The sequence below is a fragment of the Pinus tabuliformis genome, chromosome 7 (assembly GCF_031772625.1).
Source record: "Pinus tabuliformis cultivar Carrire ecotype Pingquan chromosome 7, CPIR1, whole genome shotgun sequence".
NCBI lineage: Eukaryota > Viridiplantae > Streptophyta > Pinopsida > Pinales > Pinaceae > Pinus > Pinus tabuliformis.
In genome coordinates, this window is record NC_142293.1 from 325,680,307 (window position 1) to 325,688,746 (window position 8,440).

Here is an 8,440-nt window from a genome sequence, read left to right on the forward strand (position 1 = left end):
TAATTGTATTTACTTAATTTTGTTTTTGCAGTCTCTCTTAGGTTGAAGATGTTAAAGTTTATCTTTTCTACTTTTATTAATAATGGAGTTATGTGCTCCTAATTATATTTAATTTCTAATTATTAGATTGCCCTTTTTCTAATGATCTCTTTACATTCACCTTAAGTACGAGGATCTTTAGCAATTTAATTCCTTTAATAATTTTTTTGAAAAGTTCATTTTGGGGACTTAGCCTTAAATGATATAATTGGATGGCATTGGGTTGCTTTTGGGCATCAAGAATTAATTTTATTGAGAAAAAAATGAGTAATAATATAAAAATATAATATATAAAGAGTAAAAAACAAATATTATTATTAAAAATGAGTGAAAAACATTGTCTATATACAGAGATTTGAATTGTGTATATTTTTGAGAAATTATGTAGTTAGTAGTCTCATTACAAAAAGGTCTTCAACAAGATGCTCAAAACAACATTTTATTATAAACCTTATAAGAAAAATTCTTATTCTAACCTAAAGTTAGGGTCAAATGTGTATGTCTAGCTCGATGAAGTTGATCTATACAAGTAAAAGAGACTTTCCAGAAAAAATACTTTCATTTTTTCCATTTTTTGTTTTCTTTAACTTATTGGGGAAACCATTGTCTTGATGATGTTCATAAGGTTCAAGAATCATAAAAAATACACCTAAAAATACATTGAAGTTCAAGGTCCAAATGTTGTTAATATTAGGACCATTTTTAAAATGACGACACACAAAGTCTCCACTCAACAAACCTTATGACATATCCCATGCATTCATTGGATATTAAAGAACACTTCTAATTTTAGTAGATATTGATAAATACCTCTGAAAATCCTTTTGTTAAACCACACCCCCTCCCAAATACATATTCCAATAAAATAAATCCTTATTCTTACTAGATATCCCTTATTTTTACTAGATACCCCTTTTTATATTCCCTCAATACCTATAAATACCTCACATTTCCCCTTTCCACCCTTACAAAATCTACATTATATTCACTTTATTTTTCACAATTTTAAAACCTCTTTTATGAAGGAATGTGATAAGATATTGGTGAACAAGGTGAAACTTCCATGTGACCATAGAGGGCCACCTGCATCATTCTTTTCCCCTTCAGTAGCAATGAGGCCCATCACATCAAGCCTTTGTACCATATGGGGGAGTTGCTATTGGATTTGGTTCCTAATAATGTCTACCCTCAGTAAGAAGTTGCCCCTCAAAAGAGTTTTCTATTTTATTTGTAGGTTCTCTTCAACTTGATGTCATGATCTAGTCCATTCTTGCTTGTTGAATTTAGTTTGGGTTGAGATGTCTAATAGCTAAGTGCTTTTCTTCCTCAAAGGTGCCTAATATAACACTCTTGTAAGTACCTCTTTTTCCAAATACAACAATACTTTACCACCAACTTCAAACTTGTTTGGAACCCAATGATAATTGTGTTGTTGCTTGTACTTGGCAATGGCTTGCTACTAAATATCATGAACTTGTTGGGTGAGTTGATGCTATTTAACTTTTTTGTTCCTTTTTTTGCATAGAAGTATTATTAAGAGTTTGAAACATCACCACTCACCGTATTATTTAGTGAAAATGTCTCACATTTGAAGAATCAAAGAGTAGTTTAAAAGTACCTTTTTGAGCATTGCATAGGTTCTTAAGTGGGTTGCTTGCATTCTATAGAGATAAGATTTGATGTGACAGGCCTAAAACTCATGATAAGACAATCAAGAAGCAAAAATACTTGTATGATTAGAACTTGGGTAAAGTAGACTTCTAAAAGAACCAACAAGATCAAACAAAGAAATGATTTAAACCTCTTTTCATTAAAAATAATATTAACAAATTATCAAAGTAAACCAATCTAGAATGGATTTAAGATGGAATAATCTTTGGGAAAAAGGGAAAGAAAACCAAAAAAATAATAGGGTTTTGAAGGAGATCATTTGTATAGAGATTATCCTCATAATGAAGACAAAATGAGGAATGTGCACAATATCCAAGAAGCAACTAGAATGGAATATCCAATTAGATGTAGCTAAGCAATTTTCCCTCAAGGCTACACATTGCCCAAATTAGAAATAACCTAACTTGCCAAGTGGTCTCTTCAATTAAATCAATGTTGGTTTATTTCCTAGAACATATCATGAGTCTGTTGCACCATATCAAGCTACAACCACACGTTTTGGGAAAACAATTGTTTGAGTAATGCCATAAATTCAATGTTAGGTAGTTTTTCATCAATTAATTGTATTGTGAATGGGGAGAGGAATGATGGAGTGAAGTGTTATGAACGTACATTAAAAATTAGATTGCATTTATTAACTTAACACAATATAGTTGTTTAGTTGTTGACCATTAAATATTGGGTTCTTACATTTCTTGAATAATCCTTGGTCTTGGAAATACAAGCAGTGAACCAAGCCAACTAGTCTTGACCAAATAAAGCCACTCATTCATCCTTGTCGAAAAAGAATCCTTGAACTTGACAGAGAACACAATTTTTTAATTAATTCCACGAAAGTGTCCATGTTTATGAGATGGATAGGCCATAGTCACATCATCTACAGATCAACATTAGAGAAAAAATTCACATTGAAGAAGGGAGGGTAATAATTGAAGGTTGAGTGTAACTTCGAGTAGGGTATTTCTCTATGTGAATGCCATTTGTCATTAGAATTTTCTAGAATTTTCATTTTTATATGGTGTTGGAGTGTGATTTCTCATTGAATATGCACTAGAGCTTTTGCATTAGTTAATAGTTGAGTTAGGAAAATCACAACATAAAATACAGTACTTAATCAAGAACACATGCTTATTAATACAACACAATTATTTGACTTAGCAACTTGGACCCGATTAAAACTTTTTCTGTTAAATAAAAGAAATGATTTATCTTATTGAGAATTTACAAAGGAGCACATCATGTCATTATAGATACTAGACAATATTTCATCTAGTTTAGTGTTCCTCTACCATAGTCTATATATACAACATTTGCCAAAAAAATAGCAAATTTCTCTTGTTTATTGCTTGTAATTTGTAAATACTACAAAAAGAAAGGTTGTTACTTATAAATAAGGGTGGTTGTTCATGTCCATCATAATTCACCATGAATGCATGAATATAGCAAGATTCTTATATATGCATTGCAATAACACATAAGGAGGTTGCTCTATTTATTCCTCTCCAAAGACCCAAATAGGTTATAATGAGTTCCCTTGTTTGAGAGATAATGAGTGAATGATTAATTGAGTGATGAGGGTATAACCCATTGCTTTATATGGATTTGAGATTTGAGGCCCCAAATTTGGTTATAGATAGTGGTCTTGCATCTAGAGGGTCTAAACTTGTGCTTGAACACCTTATTTGGTGCAAACGTATTCATAAAGATTCATCAATTGATTTTTCATCATCATATAGATCAATTTATATGTCATTTTATATACATGCACATAATCAATCTTCCAAAAACATGGTTGATCTTTGTGTGCCTTAGACCATTAAATGCCACAAATCATAGTGAGATGTGCTTGAGTGTGGGTTCATTAATTACATTGTGGGAGAACTAATATGCATCTACAATGTATATCAAAAGAAGACAGGTGTATTCTAGAATGCATGTGGGGTCATAAGAGAGGCATCATGTCACTGTACTAGGGATATAAATATAAAGGGGTATAAAAATGTTAATGAAAAAATGGATACCTACAATATCTAGTGAAAGTAGGGGTTTTTTAAATTGGGAAGGTGTATTGGGTTTGTATTGGTAGGGGGTTAAATAAAGTGATTTTTAGAGGGATTTTCCAATATGTAGTCAAATTAAGGGTATTGTTTAGTATTCCATGAACGCATGTGCTATGCCAAAAGTTCATTGAGTGAAGCCCCCGTGTTAATAACATTGCAAATTTTGTGTCTGAATGAAATGTCACAAATTTCCAAAATGGAGATTTGTGAGTTCTTGAGAGCACGTAACCACTTTATTAAAAGCTTGATAAGTATAAGGTTCACTATCATATCAAATGTCTGAAAAATTGAAACCATAAGGAATATCTATAGTAACTAGGGCATATTCTCATTTAGGTATGATTTTTGCAATGTTTTCACAATCACCTTGTATTATTTGATATTGGATAGTGTCGAGCCCATTCCAAATGAAATGAGTAAGAGTAGGACCAAGTTCAACATTCCTAAGACATTGCTTCCTCAGTATTTCCAACTTAATTTTTTCAATAAATATTTTGAAAGTATTTGATACTCCATTTACATCCTTCTTCGACATCTTCAATGAAATAAAAAATATATATGTATAAGTAATAAAATAAAAATAGTTTACATATGAATAAATTGAATGTACAAATCCATACACCTTATTAAATGTAAGATTTTAAGTGTTGTTGTAGAACTTGATTCTGGGTAGTTGCGTACAACATCATCCCACCTCTCTTCATTCAACATTTTAACCATATGTTCTTGTATTTTCATATAAATCTTATGACTTAATAAATAAAGTAAATATTGTTAATATAGTTATATGTATAACAAATACTACCAACAACAATATGTTATATTTAAAAGAAAAGTATAATCCAAGAAAAAAGTAAAAATTATTCAACAAACTTACTTTTGAAATTTTGAACACATTTCGTCCATTGATAATTCACCTGACTTCACACGACATAGTATTGATTTTACTAGTTTTTCATCTTTCACTCCTTGCATTGTTCTCCATAGTGTGATAGTCATATCATCTGGAAGTTGCTTCATTTAAGAACATGTCTTACTGTTGGTGCATATTATGGGTTTACATTTTTTAACTTTCTAATTTTTTATGGAAATATTCTCCCACATGTCGAAAATATCATCAATCAATTCTCATATCTCCCCAGTTCTAAATGCCAACTAAAAAATGTTATCCATGCCTCTGAATAAATGTGAATTTACTTTTCCACCTTTTGAATTGATTTTATCCTCAATTTGATAACCTATTTCCATTAAACATTCCTTCTGAAATCTTAGACTGACTTTTGTCTTATCCCCACCACATTTTTCTACAAATTCATTATGAATAAATCTAACCCTTTGGATGAAAGTCATAAACATTCTATACTCATTATCTACATTATGATCCCATGCCAATAACTTTGTTTATATTTATATTAAACCAGCATAAATGATGCATCTCACTATTTCAAAAAGAGATTTATTGGGATATTCCTCGATCAATTGTATTTTAGCCTATACTAAATGGTTCCCTCCAATTACATAATATTTGTATTAAAAACATCATGTCCTCTCAAATGCTTGTTTGTTGGAAACTTGATTTGAATCAACAAGAACCACATAATCCACCACATGCGCTTATGGATTAAACCTAAACACTCTTTTCAAATTATGGAAATGTAGGTGATGTGCCTTTCTAATTTGATATTGAGATTGTCCTTCATTTGGCCTATAGAATTGGCTAACATTAAGCTGAAATGTTTGGCCATGATTAATTAATTTGTTTTTTCTCAAGTGATCTCGAATGGAATTTTGTTTTGTTTTAATAATGCCATCCTCTAACTCAGCACCTGGTGTTATGATTTCTCTATTGCCTTTAGAGCTTTCACTTTGATCTTCACTATTTCCCACGAATGTTACGGACTGACCAACTTTTGATTTGTTCTTCTTACTGGTTAACATATCTTCTTCTAGACAAACAATCTCTTCGTCATTAGCTAGAAGAGAGATATATGTGGCCATTTTTCTTTTTGGTGTTTTATTTATATTTTCCTTTTCAACAAAAGTTCGAATCTCCTCCTCACTAATGATAACATATATTTCAGTTTCAGCTTGAGCTTCCACATCTTCAAAAGAAACATGTTTAGCTTTTCTGGATTGACCCACCTTATTCATTCTTTGTTGATCCCCTATTTGTACTACTGTAGTGTCACAAGATATTGCTCTTTGCTTCCTTCTCCTTTCTTCTTTTGTCTTTATGTAGAAACTGATGATATTTACAATGTTATTTGCGATTTCTTCACACAATTGTCGAGATTCTTCATATGTGTCATACTTGACCTTTGAGAGACGATATCTAACATTTTCACATGTATTCGTCAACCTTGTAAGAACATAAACAATGTCTACATTTGGCACCAAACATATGTCTTGTACTATGTCCATCACCTTATATAGTTCACCAAAGTTAATCACACCACAATATAGATAGATATGTACGCCATCATCAGTTTCATTATCTTTAACATGCCATGTAAAACTTGTTTTATTTATTTCTCGTGCATTCTCCCATTTTGAAATAATCTTGAATATACTTGATGGTCCATTTGCTTGACTTTTATGACATTTCTCAATTCGTAGATATCTTCTTTAATGTCATCTTCCTTATATATATATATATATATATATATATATATATATGGTAATTAAAAAAAAATACACATCTTAATTAAACGATTTTTTTAAATTAACAATATAATTTTTTTTAAATAATATAAATTGAAAAAAAAACTATATACAATAAAATTTTATAAAAACAAATTATATATTTTTATAAAATAATACAAAATGATTTTTTTTAAAATTTAAAAACGAATTTAATTTTAAAAAGTTTTAATATAAATTAATTATATTCAATAAAAAAAATTATATATAATTTTTTAGAAAATAGGTTTTTTTAGTTATATTAATTTTTATTTTTTTTTTTGGGGGTCGGAGGCTCACATGTGGGCCTGCCCGCTGGCCTCCAACCCTCGACTGGGCCAAGCGGTCAATTTCCCGGTAGGCCCGCCCACAGGCCTCCAACCCCAAGGTTAAAAAAAAACAAAAAAACAAAAAAAAAATGTTTTAAAAAAAATATATATATATATATATATATATATATATATTGTTTTAAAAAATGATTTTTTTGTTCAACAATTTTTTTCCTTTTTTGAAAAAAAATATGTAACTTATTTTTTTTCTTCTTCTTCTTTTTTCTTGTGTAGGAACCCAACAACCCTAAAAATATATATTTTTCTTATTTTTTCTCCTAAAAATCCTACAAATTTGATTTTTTTTCATCTTCTTCACTATTTTTCCCGTAAAATATGATATTGCAAATATATATATATATATATATATATATATATATATATATATATATATAGTTTTGGAGCATAAAAACAAACATATTTTCCCCAAATTCCTCTTTAAATGGTCAAAATAGAAGGAAAACTAACCTTTGAAATGTGAAAAACTCTCGTTCAATGTGTTATCGATGCCAATGCAGCTCCTCCGCAAAATTGCTCCAAACATTTTAACAAAACCCAGAAGACTTGATGTGATGTGACGAATAGAAACAATGAATGTTATTATATAACAAATATTGTGGGATTGCTTTAGCATTTATCAAATGTGGGATTAAAATTAAAATTAAGAAAATTAATATATAGTTAATATTATTGGTTTTGATTAACTTTTATTCATTGTCGGCTAAAAAATAAAATTTAAATTATAAAAATTAATTTAGCTACTTAGTCAATGTTAAATAATTTAAATAATAATAATAATAAAATGAATGAATGCATTAAACTAACATTTTTGTGGGTTTTTGAATAGAAATTATGGTGACATTTTGCAAGACCAAATATTTAGTAAAATGTTTTCAAATATATTTTAGGCGAAAATTTTGGAGGGAAATATTTCAAAGGAAAATTTTGGAAGGAAAATTTTCGAACAAAAAAATTCAAGGGGAAACTTTAGAGGGAAATTTTCAATCTTTAAGGTATGCATTGTCATTGGGAGAGAGTGTATTTGTCTCATTCAACATATTTGTTTGAAAGTCATGGATTCTTCTGATAGTGAAGTTTTTCTTTTTGTAGCATCAACATCTTCATCATGCAACAAATCTATTCATATTAATGAATATAACAAGAATTCGTTCATTATGAATAGAGAGTCAAATTTTCCACTCGGTCCTAATTCTAAGGATGATGAGAGCAACATTGATGAAGGGCAGCAAAAATATTTTTTGTAAATCGAGAGTCAGTTTTTCCACTTAGTCCTAATCCTAAGGATTATGAGAGCACCACTGATGAAGGGCATGATGAAGAATTTCCAGAGTCAAAATTTCCACTTAGTCCTAATCCTAAGGATTATGAGAGCACCACTGATGAAGGGGTGATGAATAATTTCCAGAGTCAAATTTTCCACTTCATCTTAATCCTAAGGATTATGAGAGCACCATTGATGAAGGGGGGATGAAGAATTTCCAAAGTCAAATTTTCCACTTAGTTCTAATCCTAAGGATTATGAGACCACCACTAAGGAAGGGGAGGAGGAGGATGAAGAATTTCCAGTAAATAGAGATTCAAAGCTTCCACTTAGTCCTAATCCTAAGGATTATGAGAGCACTACTAAGGAAGGGGAGGGGG